The 14,746-nt window shown below is 43.0% G+C and overlaps 1 protein-coding gene across 2 annotated transcripts in view; it reads left to right on the top strand.

The window, feature by feature from the left end:
* LOC122540917 (A-kinase anchor protein 13-like) overlaps positions 1-14,746 on the top strand; it is a 417,382-nt gene that overhangs the window by 32,535 nt on the left and 370,101 nt on the right. The window lies entirely within an intron of this gene.

Here is a 14,746-nt window from a genome sequence, read left to right as displayed (position 1 = left end):
GCAGCCAGAGGAAATGGTGGAGACTAGTACAATTGCAGCATTTAGAAGGCATCTGACTGGGTATATGAATAGGAAGGGTTTAGAGGGATATGGGCTGGGTGCTGGCAGGTGGGACTAGATTGGGTTGGGATATCTGGTCGGCATGGACAGGTTGGACCGAAGAATCTGTTTCCATGCTATACATCTCTATGAATCTATAATCTCATAGATTCTGGGGGGAAAAAAAAATTATCGATGGCTCTAGTGGGATAGTGCAGTTGGAAGATTTTCAAATGCTTCACGCAAGGTGAATAGAGAAAAGGAATCCTGACTTGTTTCCTAATCCAACAATGCTATTTGTTGCACCACTGAGCTCAACTAGTTCATCACAGGATGAAAATCCAGTATAGGAACTGTAGGGGTCAGTATTGGTGATCTTGCTGCGGTAAGGAAACGGGGAACTGCTGACGTGGCTGATGGCCACAGACTGTTTTGAAGAACCAAGGAGAAAGGAGTGTAGGTTCATGGTGAAGGGTCAGCCTTTCAGGACTGGGATGAGGAGAATTGTCATCACGCAGTAGGTTATGAATCTCAATCATGTCAAAGGCATTGGATGCTCAGTTCCTGAGTGTATTCAAGCTGAGATTAATAGTTTTTTGAGCACTGGGGAAATTAGAGGTGTAGGGATTGGGCAGGCAAGTGAAGTTGAGTTAACATATCAGTCTTAATGATCGAGCAGGCTTGAGTGGCTGTGTGGGTCACTCTTCCATTTCTTCGTTTTTATATTTATTTACTCACTGAGGAGTACTGTGCTAGTTATTGTGCTATCCACTAGCTTAAGAACTATTTATAAACACTGGTTACTTATATAGTGCTGCAGAGGAATCCATCCATTGGAAATATACAGTGAATGCACTCCTATATAGTGAGTTTTGTTACAAAATATTAACCATGCCTGAGAAGTCAGACACCTCCCTGGAGGTGCCCAAATAATTGCTGTACGAGGGCAGCAAATGAACTGAACAACAAGGGCAGCATGCTAGCTCAGTGGTTAGCACTGTGGCCTCACAGCATCAGGGACCCGGGTTCGATTCTAGCCTCGGATGACTGTCTGTGTGGAGTTTGCACGTTCTCCCTGTATCTGCATGGGTTTCCTCCGGGTGCTCCGGTTTCCTCCCACAGTCCAAAGATGTGCAGTTTAGGTGAATTGGCCATGGTAAATTGCCCATAGTTTTCAGGGATGTGTAGGTTAAGGGTAAATGCAGAGTAATGGGGAATAGGTTTGGGTTGACAGGTCTTTGGCAGGTCAGTGTGCCCTTGTAGGGCGGAAGAGTCTGTTTCCAAGCTGTAGGGATTCTATTCTTTGAAACTAATGACAGAGCTTCCAAGGCACTCTGTCAGGCAACTTGTATCTGAATGGAGAGATATTTAACCACAACTTCATAGTTAAAGCAATTTCTGCAATTTGGTTCCCATGGTGGTCAGTCCCTGAACACACTTGGAAGAGGCCACCAATGTACTTTTAACATAAGGATGTCAATGTTTATCTCGCACTCAAACGAAAGATACACACAGTGACATTATAGGATAACTGGATGAAACAATCTTGCAAAAGTGAAAATTGAATCATTTTACCCTCAACAACAGTCCGACACACATTCAAATCCCAATGTAAGGTCAATGAGTTTCCATTTTAAAGTTCCTTATTGACTTGCTATGGCTGATCTTTATTTCTTTCCAGCAAACATCTGCATTGAATCAATGCAATTTCTTTAGTCAGTGTCTCTTGCTTAGACACAAACAAATTGCTGATACAGTTCACTTATTTTGTTTGTGGGTTCCTTTAAATTTCACTTATGCAGCCTTCTGTTATTGGAGCTCATCCTTGCTAAGAATTTAACTCACTCGAGCTTAGTTCCTTTCACCCTGACTGCTCTGGAGTCTGTTAAACTGTACTGTTGATGTTACCAGCCTTGTTTTCCTCTGGAAGAAACTTGCAGACTGTCAAGAAAGGAAATCTGCCCACTTTCTGACCTTTTTAGATGGTTCTACTTTTCTAAAAGAATTGGCTTCTATCTCTGTTGACCTGTGTCATATAGCACTGAACTAATCACCCCGAAGTTGATTAGATGCATGCAAATCAAACTTCAGATACCTGGTACTACACTCAAATCAAAAATGTAGCTAAAGTGAGGTGCTATCCTCTTGATACACATAATATGGAACTACAAACTAAAGGAAGACAATAGTTCTGTCCAATTTGAAGATGTTTCCCAGTAGTAACAATATCATGAACCTTCATCACATAAGCTTATTGGTCATCTGTAGTCTCTGATGTTTCCCTGAAGGTTGCAGGCTGGACCATAGTGAAACATACTGTGCTGCATATTATTGAGAACTGTATCCTAGAGCTGGAACATGTGCTATAATTTGCTTTGCTGCTTTGTATTTTGGTGGAATATTAACCCATTCTGCATGGACACTGTGATGCTTAACCCACCGTCTATGGCAGAGATGGTTAGAACCGGGAGATCTAAGAATCTGTGGCAGAGATGGTTAGAACCGGGAGGTCCCGTGAACCTGGCAAAGAACAAAAGTGTTGCTTCAATTATACAGGGCATTAGTGAGACTGCCCCTGGAGTATTGTGTACAATTTTGGTTTTCTTACTTGAGAGATGTAGGTAGTTCAAAAGATTGATTCCAGAGATGAGGGGTTTGTCTTATGAAGAGAGATTCAGTGGTTTAGGCCACGACTATCTTGAGTTTACAAGGATGAGGGGAAATCTAATTGAGGTACACCAGATGCTAAAGGGGATTGATTAAGTTGACGTTAAAAAATAGTTTCCTTTAGTGGAGTAATGCAGAAAAAGATGTCGTAGTTTTAGGATAAGGGGTAGCAGATTTAAAATGGATGAGGAGAAATTACTTCTCTCAAAGGAGTGTAAGGCTGGAATTCACTACCCCAGAGTGCAGTGGCAGGGCATTGAATACATTTAAGAAGGAGATAGAGAGATGTTGAATGATTCTAGAGAGTGGGCAGGAAAGTGGAGTTGGGCCAAGATGAGATCGACCATAAACAAAACCAGAAATTGTTGGAGAAACTCAGCAGGTTGGCAGCATCTGCATGGAGAGAAACAGTTATGAGAGCAGATTCACCAGAATCAAAATGTTAACTCTGTTTTTCCCACTCCACAGATGCTCCCAGACCTGCTGAGTTTCTCCAGCAATTTCTGTTTTAGTTTCTGACTTCCAGCATCCTCAGTTCTATTTTCTTTGGTGAGATCAGCCATGATCAGAGCAAATAATAGGAGCAAACTCATGGTGCCGAGTTACTTACTGCTGCTCCTAGTTCTTGTGTTCAACAAAAGGTATTGAGGTAGCACAATTAACAAGGTGCATCTTTGGACAGATGGCCTATTTTCATAATACGTTCTGTTACAAAGACAGATGTTGAGGATTATATATCCAGAGCAAATGGGTAGCCATGGGTACCCGCATGGGCCCCAGCTATGCCTGCCTCTTCAGGTATGTGGAACAGTCCATCTTCCGCAGCTATACAGGCACCATTCCACATCTTTCTCCCCACTACATCGATGACTGTAGCACCAACCCATGCTCCCATGAGGAGGTTGAACAGTTCATCAACGTCACAACCACATTCCTCCCCCCCCCCCCCCCCCACTGATGTCATGTTCACCTGGACCATCTCGGACACCACCCTCTCCTTCCTGGATCTCTCCGTCTCCATTTCCATTTCTGGCAACAGACTCAACACTTCAAATCCACCGACTCCCACAGCTACCTGGACTACACCTTCTCCCACCCTACCTCCTGTAAAAATGCCATCTCTTAATCCCAATTCGTCTGCCTCCACCACATCTGCTCCCAGGACGACCATCCCAGACGGCCTCCTTCAAGGACCACAATTTCTCCTCCCATGTGGTCAATGATACTCTCCAGCGCATCTCCTCCACTTCCTGCACCTCTGCCCTTGAACCCCACTCCTCCATTCGCAATGAGGACAGAACCCCTCAGGCCTCACCTTCCATCTCACCAACCTCCGGATACAATACATCATTCTCCGCCATTTCAGCCACCTTCAAACAGACTGCACCACCAGCGACACAGTTCCATCCCCACCCCTGTCTACGTTCTGCAGAGACCATTTCCTTTGCGACTCCCTTGTTAGGTCCATGCCCCCTACCAATCCACCTGCCACTCCCGGCACCTTCCCTTGCCATCACGAGGTGTAAAACCAGCACTGCAAACACCCCCCTCACCTCCATTCAAGGCCCCAAAGGATCTTCCACATCCAGCAGAGATTTATCTGTGCCTCCAAATACGTCATCTACTGTGTCCGTTGCTCCCGATGTCTCCTCTACACTGGGGAGACAGGACACCAACTTGCGGAACATTTCAAAGATCATCTCTGGGGCACACGCACTAAACAACCCCACCACCCTGTGGCTGAACACTTTAACTCCCCCTCCGACTTTTCCAAGGACATGCAAGTCCTGGGCCTCCTCCATTGCCAGATTCTGGCCATCCGACGCCTGGAGGAAGAGCGTCTCATCTTCCACATTGGGACTGTCCAGCCACACGGGATCAAGGTTGATTTCACTAGTTTCCTCATCTCCCCTTCCCCCACTTTATCCCAGATCCAACCCTCCAACCCGGCACCGCCCTCTTGAAACGTTCTAACTGTCCATCTTCTTTCCCACCTATCTGCTCTACTGTCCGCTCCAACCTATCACTTTCATCTCCACCTTCATCTACCTATCTCACTCCCAGCTATCTTCCCCCTACAGCCCCACCCACCCATCCTCCCATTTATCTCTCAGCTCCCTTTGGCCTCCCCACATTCCTGATGAAGAGCTTGTATGGAGGAACCTCAATTATCCGAACGAGATGGACGGGCACTATTTAGTTCGGATAATTGATTATTCGGTTAATCAATTCAATGCCTTTCCTCTGGGGCTCGGAGTTTTCTATTAAGTCTGCTCCCCGTTCAGGAGACTAGCAGCAGCACACCGCGTGCGAGCCCTCGCCCACCCCAATCCCTATCCAACACCACCCCACCGCCCACCCCCCCAAACTCTGTCCAACACCGACCCCCTGTCTCCCCCCCCCACCCCCCCTCAACACTGGCCCTCGCTCATCCCCACCTCTGAGCGATCTCTGTCTGCCCTCAGCCCCTTCCACCCCTGACCCCCTCACCGTGCAGCCGGACTGGACACCAATGACCAGGCTGCTGCAACACAAACACAAACTCTTTGACAGGTTCCATCTTTGCCCTGTACAGAACAATGTTTGACAGATTATCTGGGGAAGGGAGGTGTAGGGTACACGCCTCTGTAGAACTGCAGGGAAAGTGTGGGAAGAAAGAGAGAGGGGGTGGCAAGTCAGTCATTTGGAGACAGTGCCTGCACTCCCATCAGTCCAGGGCTGTTCTTGGCAGCACTTTTAATCAATGTTGGACACATGTTTTTGAAATGTTTCTGTTGGGACCTCGAGATTGCGTTCGGATAATCCGATTTTTGGATAATTGGTATTCTGATGATCAAGGTTCCTCTGTATTCGAAACGTTGACTCTCCTGCTCCTCAAATGCTGCCTGACCTGCTGTGCTTTTCCAGCACCACACTTTTTGACTGTCGTCTCCAGCATCTGCAGCTCTCACTTTCTCCTGAGTATATATACACACAAAGTTATCTTATGTTGTTATTCCATGTTGTTGAATAAATCACACGAGGAAAATAAATGTTGCTGAATAAACGCCGCTGTTAATTTAATGCTTTTGTTCTTTTGATGTAAACTTTGAGATCTTTATCTGTTTTAGATTATGCAGATATCTCAGTAAATGCTTTACTATTGTGCAAAAACTCATACATAGATCTGTTCTTCTGTGGAGCTGATAATTTGTTAAAGCATCTCTTTTGAGTCTGTTTACTGAAATCTCTATGGTCCAGGTTCAAATTCAGGGCTCCTCTGAAAGGATTCCTGTTTTGTTTTCACTGGCTGTAAGAGTGAAATAAGCTTCTGTTCAAATTTATTTCCATTTAGCACTCTAGTGCGGTGCTGGAAAAGCACAGCAGGTCAGGCAGCATCTGAGGAGCAGAAAAATCAATGTTTCAGGCATAAGCCCTTCATCAGGAATGAGGCTTATGAGCTGGGGGGCTGCGTGTTTTTGGGGGGGGTAGGTAGGGGGTGGGAGGTAGCTGGGAATGTGATAGGTAGATGAAGGTGCAGGAAGATGGACAGATCAAGATGGAAGATGGATTGAATAAGGTGGATGGAGGGGAAATGAGGAAACTGGTGAAATCCACATTGATTTCATGTGGTTGGAGGCTCCCAAGGCAGAAGATGAGGAGTTCTTCCTTCAGGTGTTGGGTGGTTAGAATTTGGCGGTGGAGGAGGCCCAGGACTTGCATGTCCTTAGCGGAGTGGGAGGGGAAATTGAAGTGATTGGCCACCGAGTAGAGGGGTTGGTTAATGCGTGTGTCCCAGAGATGTTCGCTGAAAAGTTCCGTGAGTTGGTGACCTGTCTCCCCAAAGTAGAGGAGAAAATATCAAGAGCAATGAACTCAGTAGATGATGTGGCACCTTGGGCCAAAACCTCATTCCTGATGAACGGCTGATACTCAAAATATCAATTCTTCTGCTCTGTGGATGCTGCCTGACTGTCTGTGCTTTTCCAGCACCATACTCTTAGTCAGGTATTGTCAATTAGACTTCCTTTCATTTGCACTACCTCAAATCCTTGGTTGCTTCTGCTGTTATGCAGTGCTCTGAATTAAGCACAGTTGATAATGCAGACCTGGCTGTGTCATTGCTTTGTTCGGACTCATTCCCATATTCAAAGACTTGTTGAGGGAGAAGGTTCTGGAACCTTCAACCAGGCCATCTACCAACATGGCCATGAGTGGTGGTGCAGTTCAAATAGTAGGAGTGAAGAGAGCTCAAAGTCGAAGGGCTGGAGGAAGTTTGATGATGGGGCTAGGCAAGGTTCTTCTGAAGCATGGATAAGAATTTTAAAATGGAGAAATTGCTGATTGGAATTAATATGAAATATCAATTTGAATATGTCGTCTTCCGAATCATTTTGTTTAACCATGTCTGACTAAGGTAGTGATTAATTGGATAGTTTGAACACAATGTACATGAATCTTGATTGTCTGATAGTGCACACGTTTGATAAATGAGTGGCTGTACTGCTCATTTTGCAGCAGGGCCTTTGCCTGTAAGCAATATGCCGTTCAAACCTTCTAAAACTGGAACATAATTTATACATCCAAAGTAATGGAGGGCAGAATTTCTCTACTCTAACCCCTCAGCTTCAAGGTAGAATTCTTTTGGGCGAGTTTAATGATTGCACTTTAGTCCGACAATCTAAGTTTAAACCTTGCGGCAGGAAGTTTACTATGTTACTCTTTGCCCGGACAGACATGCGGAATTATGGAAGGGGGCAGAGAAAGTCAATCAAGCTATGAATTAGTCTGTTATGCGTAACTGGGTGTGAATTGTCCTCTCCCTGTCATCTCCCATAATTCTGCATCTTAGAAGTTCAGTTTCAAAGTCATATTTTGAGTAGAAACAGCTGTAAATATACACTCTGTCATAAATGAGTACTCGGAGCCTCAGTTGGTTGGCCTAGGAAGTAATGTCTGTTCCAAAGTACAACTCCCTTTGAAATGAATTCCGTATGAATGGAGGATTAATGGACTGCCAAGGGTGTGTTTTCTTTCACAGGATAAGTCCCCATAAATTGTTTTGTAAGTGTGCTTCGGTATCATGCATTATCTTCTCCCCCTGTCACCCCAGTATATTTCCATCATGTATGTTAGGTTTCAGAATTCTGAGCGTTGTAAACAGTTGTCCCTTTTTTTGTAAAACTTTTCCAGTGAAAGAACACCTCTGAGAACACCACAAAACTTTTTAAAGAGGTCAGCATTGGAGGTGGGGGATGGGAAAGAGGGAAGAGACTAAAGACGAGCTTGATCAACATGTTTTTGAAAGTGGGGAAAGCTGCTTTTTAAAGAAAAAAAGAGTTGCATACTATATAGATGCTACCAGGTATCTTTTCTGAATATCTTAAAATGCTTCACGTGCGGTTATTTGTTTTGTTTTTTCACCTGCCAGTCTCTGCAGTGTTTCTGTCAATGGAAGTGTGGTACATGCCAGCAACATGTCGACAGGTTAAGCTCTTGTGGTTTATTCACCTCGTTCTAACCTTGGGCATTTTCATTAAATGTATCTGTGACATTTAGATACATGGCTTTAATCCATTTTGGTTTCTTTTTAAATGTGAATCAAGAAAGGTCTCTGCCTAGCATCAGCTTTTCTTAAGGTGATGAGTCATATTTTGGTGCAGAGTCCAAGGATTCTTAAAGTTATTTCTTTCTTACATTTAAAAAGAATGCTTTAATTTAAAGCAGAAAATGCTGGAAATCTGTTAGCATCTGCAAGGAGAAAAAGAACAGGCTGATGTGTTGAGTGAAAAGCATTTGGTTAAAATTGACAAAGAATTCAAAATTTGGTAATTTGATCGACCCTCTGAGACCTCCCAATAAATCTTCTTCCTATTACAGATTTTCTGCAAAGGAGATTTATGTATTTATTGATCTCATTGCAGTTATACAGAATCTTTGGTATATTCGAGTGAGCTGCCACGTTTGCAACAATGATTCTGTTTCAGAAGCCGTTCATTGGCTGTGAGATGTTGCAATGTCCTGGGGACATGTGACAAGAACAACTATTTTGTCTTACATGGCCGTCTTGTACCAAGCTGGTATAAATGGCTGATTAAGTGATTAGCCATGTGTTTGTTTCTTTGAATTCTTTGTATCATTTTGCATATGTTGCATAAAATCTGTTTTACTTTTAAGAATTCCTGCTGGTGCATGTATTGCTGTGTCCTTGTTTGTGTCAGCTATGGTTCTGTGCTAAGCACTCTTGCCTCTGAGTCAGCAAGTCTTACCTTCAAGCCTCACTCCAGAAAGGACCAAAATCAAAGTTGGCACATTTGGATGAGAGAACACTGCATTGTTGGAGGGTGGCACCTTTCAGATGAGATGTTAAATTCAGGAGACAACCAGCACCTTGGGTGGAAGTTAAAGATTCCACAAACATATTTGTAGATTGGCAAGGAGTTCTCCTCTTCTGTCTTGCCCAATATTAATACCCAATTAACATCATAATATTGCTTTCACCGAATTTATGGGAGCTTGCTGTGCACAAATTGTCTGCTGTTTCCCTACCTTAACACAGTGACTATGATTCAAAAATATATTCGGCTGTAAAGTTTTGGGATGAGCTTTAATTGTGAAAGGCACTATAGAAATGCAGATGTTTTTATTTGTACATTGATATTGTGTTTGACTTAACAACTTATTAGAATAGGGTTGGCCAGGTGGATCTTGTTGAGTATAAGATCCTTGATTGGGGTTGTTAACCTGGAACAATCAGGGAATCCTGGCTAACAGATAAGTGGGAATCAATATAACCAGGAGATTACAATTTCCTCAGTTCAGGGGACAGACTCCGACCCCTGCAGTACACTGCCACACAGCCAGTGTACTGCGGGGGGTAAACATGCTCTATTATCTGGGAGACATTGTCTTCCTCTTTTTGCCCTTTGTTTTTGTTTTCTTTCACTGAGCTGTATTCAGTTCCACAAGCAGCCACTACCACCGCTGCTGCTGCTGCTCCTGATGCAGCCTGGGCCTGCTTCACTGTTGCTGGAAAAAAATATAAACAGGACTGTTGGTGAGTCTCTTTACTGTAGGGACTGGCTCTGAGCTGGCTGGTCAGAGTCCATGTGTTACGCATGTGTAAATAAACGGTTACTTGGTGACGGGATACCAGCTTCTGTGCAGTTATTTCATACCTGCAATGATATGGAATCTGCTATCAGAAGAGAGGGTATTCAGTGAACCATTAGCAGAGGGTCCTATCTCTACTGTCAGGTAGAGGCAAAAAAAAACCCATATTAGAGTTTCAGCTATTAGCTGGGGAGTTATCCCTGGTCTCCTGCAAAATACTGAGCCCTCAATCAGCATCAAAGAAACAGATTATCTGGCTATTCCCATATTAGTGTGTGGGAGCTTGCTGTGCACATTATTTGCAGGCAAGTTTTGTACATCGCAAGAGCAACTATACTTCAAAGTATTTTATTGGCTGCAAACTCCTTTATAACATCAGAAGTCTCAAATATTGCTGCATAAATGAAAATTTTGGTTTTAAAATAAAAGCTGTTACAAGCTGTGTCTTTCTTTCCATGAACCATCTCCAAGTTAAAGGAAAATGGATTAAAAACTTGCATAAAGTAGAAGTTGTCTGAAAATAGAGAGGTTATTACTCCAGCCTAATTGCTCATTTCCTTCAGTGTGGTTTTCTGCTCTTGTCAGCGCAACCATTAACCCAATGGATTGCATGTCTGTCGTAACAACTAGTACCTTCAGTGGCGGACTGAAGCCAGTGTGTTTCTGACTTCATAATTACAGGCTTTCATACTTCTGTTTTCCTTCTATTTCTTCCCCCCCCCCCCCCCTCCCCCAGCTTACCCCCATTTGTCTCAGGACTGTAGATGCATACAATCCTAGCAATTACGGCAGAGAAAGTGCTTTATTTTCCAACTGAAGCTTGCTTTCTGTAATCAGGTTTCCATCATCATTCTCCATTTCCTTTTATATCCTCTGTTTTTCATTTTGTTTTAAATAATCTTACGATCCCTGCCTCAAGGGCCATGTGTTCTAATGCATTCTGTGTCCTATCAACTCTGTGGGAGCAGACTTCTAATTTCCCTTTTCATTTCTCTACAGATACTCATGAGTCAAAGCTACTTTGTTACTGATGCATCAGCCAAACAAAGCTTTGTTAAATTGTCTCTTTAAAATATTTCAAGTTGAGAGCGTCCATTAGATTTCCTTTTTTTAACCTTCTCCATTCCAGTCGTAAAGACCTTTCACTTTTATTGAGCTTTTATTAATATAACTTCTGGCTTGCTGATGTGACTCCAATAAATGTTTAGTGTCCTTTTTCTCCAGTAATGACATCCTTGCCACGATGAGGTGCCCAAACCTCCACGTGGGATGTTTAATAAGGAAAAGTTGGACAGGCTAGGCTCGTAATCTGCTGGGGTTTAGAAGGGTAATTTGCAACTTGATTTATGCTGATTTGATCCCAAGAAGTCCTGACAGGGACATTGTAGAATCATAGGGCTGTATGGCACAGAAACAGACCCTTTAGTCCAACTCATCCATGCCAACCAGATATACCAAGTTAATATAGTTAGCGGGTTTTGAGAAGATTTGTAGCTCAGGTTGAGGCTCTGGATGTATATTTGCTCGCTGAGCTGGAAGGATGTTACCTAGTATGGTGATGAAATGTCTGAAAATAAACCTTCCAGCTCAGCGAGCAAACATACATCCAGTTAATATAGTCCCATTAATCAGCATTTGGCCCATATCCCCCTCGACCCTTTCTATTCATATTGAAGAGGATGTATTCATTTGTGAAAGAACCTGAATGTATGGGATCACTTTTTCAAAATAAGGTATTGCCCCATTTTAAACACAGTGCAAAAACCTTGTAGTGGGTTGAGAGTCTTTGGAACACTTGGATGGTGTAGTGGTTAGCACTGCTGCCTCATGTCACTATGGACCTGAGTTCGATTCTACCCTTGGGCGACTCTCTGTGTGGAGTTCAGACATTTTCCCCATGTCTGCTTGGGTTTCCCCCGGGTGTTCCGGTTTTCCCCTTCAGTCCAAAGGCATGCAGGTTATGTGAATTGGTCATGCTAAGTTGCCCATAGGGTCCAGGGATGTGAAACCAAAGTGGATTAGCTATGGGAAATGGGAATAAGGTGGAGGGGAATGGGTCTGATGGGATGCTTTTGGAGGGTTGGAACAGACTCGATGGGCCGAATGGTCTCTTTCTGCACTGGAATGATTCTATGATTCTCTTCCTCGACGGTTGGTGGAAGCAGAGCCTTTGACTATTTTTAAGTTGAAGGTACATAGGTTGTTGATAAGCAGGTGGATAAATAGTTTTTGAGGTAGAGAGTAATGTAAACTATTCAGCCGTGGTCATACTGAATAGCGGAGCAGACTCGAAGTGCCGAGTGGCCTACTCCCATTCTCACTTTGTATGTTCATATGTTCCTACTGTGATTTAAACAATGATATAAAAATGCAACATCAAGATCCTAGCATTTAGAATTGGTTCCCAGTACATAACATCCAGAACCCACTTCACCTTTTTCACCTGTATTTGAACCTTTTCGAGATCAAGTTAATTGTGACCCCACACATTCCTCACGTTAATAATGACTGTTTTTGGTAATGACTCATATGGCTGTGCTTCGACTGGAACCTGTTTGCTTTAGAAATCACATCAAAACAATTGCTCTTCATATGTGAACAGAAGCTGGTTTTGGGATTTAGCCCCAGCCTGCTCCAGACCTGGTCTGCTGGGACCACCTTGCTGCCCCCGCTCCAAAAGTAAAAGTACTGAAGTAATTGGTTGTGACTTCCCACATTCCTGACCCTTCCTGATCAACTTGTACTTCAATAGATATATTTGAATTTGTCTTCTTTGAATTTGATCCAAGCCTTTGGAACTATTCAAAACAAGAAAATATAGATTACGTGTCACAGGAATGATGGAAAGCTCAGTTGGTGCATCAACCTGCTTATTTTGGGAATGTTTCCCAACTAGCACTAAGTCCCATACATTCATAATACTTCTGCTCCCTGACCTACATTAGCTACTTGATCATCAATACCTTAATTTTAAAATCCTCTTCCTCGTGTTCCAATCATTACATAGTCTTCACATCTTCCTATTTTTGTAAACCTCTCCAGCTCCCCAATACGTTTCTGTACCTCTAACTCTGGCTCCTTACATATCCAAGAATTCATTTGTCCGTATTATGGGCAGCCAGACCGTTAGATGTCTGGGCCCTTAGCTCTGGAATTTGTGCTCTGAACCATTCTACAGTTTTCTCCCTTAAAACACTCAGTTAGACCTACTTCTTTGAGCAAACATAGGAATACATGAATGAATTAGCTTTATTGTCACTCATACTCGATGAATACAAAGTTTATATGTCACCACTTACAGTGCCATCTTGGGTACAAAGGTACCTAGGTACAGCTCCTTTAGTTACAAGATCTTAGAAAATAGAGAAGTAAAATGTCCGGCATTGGCTGAAATAAAAATTAAGAATGACGGTCTTCCAACCTAGACCACACTGGGCCATGGCTTCAGACTACACCAGGTTTCAGCTTTGAGAATCATGAGGCTGGGTCAGGAGGTCACCACATGACGCTAGGCCAGGAGGCCGCGAAGTTAGGCCTGGAGTCGTTGGAGGTAGGGAGCAAAGAAGGAGAAAAAGAACTCTTATGGCAAGAAAAGAAGAAATAACTTGGTCACCTGTCCTAATGTATTCTCCTTTGGTTTGATGCCAATACTGGTTACTCTGTTACAACGTATAGGCAGCGTTACTCTGAAATCTCATACTACAGAAAGTTGCGCCATGAAAAATCGCTATAGAAAATCGCATTGTAGAAGATCATGATATAAAATAGCTATACCCGTTCAGTAGAAAGTCTATTATCCAAACAGCATCCATAATTTGTCAATTGTGTTACAGCAAATTTGTATTGACGAAACGACCTGTATCAGTTTTGAGGGTACTGTTGTGAAGTCACCTTGAGACATTACAGTGAATGTAAATTGCTGCATAGATACTGTTTATCATTGAACTGAATTCCTTTTCTGTCCCCCACTACGATACACATCATGGCCACTATTCTGTTGCTATCTCCAAAAATTGTGCCTCCCCTCTCCCTTTCTTTAAAAAAAACGTGCTGAGAAAACTCAAGTCTGGCAGCATCTGTGCAGAGGGAAACAGAGTTAATGTTTCATGTCAGATATGACTCCTTGGTTTCCCCCAAATGACCAGTTAACAATGTTGGAATCTCCACTAATAAAAGTGGAATGAAACCTCTTATAAGAAACCAGTGACCCTGATTGTTGGAAATGACAGATCCTTTACTTACTGTGGTTAAGGTAGTTACTTTCAGTTTCATGAAAAATTCAGAATCTTGGAATGCAATGTAATCAGAGTTTAATTAATTTAGGAACAGTCAGCAGTGCTCACTCAGTATTCTGATGTGGGTGTTGGGGGGCAACAGTTAATGAAAGAGATGTGCACACTGTCCTTTACATCATTGTCTTTTGGCGCAAGTTATTTTTCCCCTTGGCCCCTTACTCCAAATTCTGGATTAATTCCAGATGTGTCTTGGTCCCAATTCTTTGCACACATGTCTCTGCCTTGTCCAAGTATTTTCATTGGACAGCACAGTTTTCTAATGAGTCTCTGAACGTTCTCCATTTACAAAAAATTGTGTCCTTCATTTAGATTCTGCTGGAGTTTTAAGAAGACAAGTAATCTATTCCTGGGTTTCAGATACCCTCACGCAAATGGCTTCAATTGTGCCCATGTGATCTTGTGTGTTATCTGTGACCATGCAAATATCTGTCTTGTGACTTTCACTTGTGTGTGTGGTATGTTGTGATGTTTTGAATCATGCAGCAATGGGTTGTTTCTTCAAATTTTAAGTTGAGCCAAGAAAGGCTATCCATTAGGGAGGCACTTGAGTGCTGTCCCTCCAGATTATACAGCATGCTAAACAATGCTAATGGCTGTTAAAAACAGAACGTGCTGGAAATATACAGCAGGTGAAATTGCTTTAGAGAGGAAGG

This window comes from Chiloscyllium plagiosum, unplaced genomic scaffold, assembly GCF_037043375.1.
Source record: "Chiloscyllium plagiosum isolate Xiang-an unplaced genomic scaffold, Cpla_swu_hap1 HiC_scaffold_39, whole genome shotgun sequence".
NCBI lineage: Eukaryota > Metazoa > Chordata > Chondrichthyes > Orectolobiformes > Hemiscylliidae > Chiloscyllium > Chiloscyllium plagiosum.
This window is presented reverse-complemented; position numbering and strand designations above follow the sequence as displayed.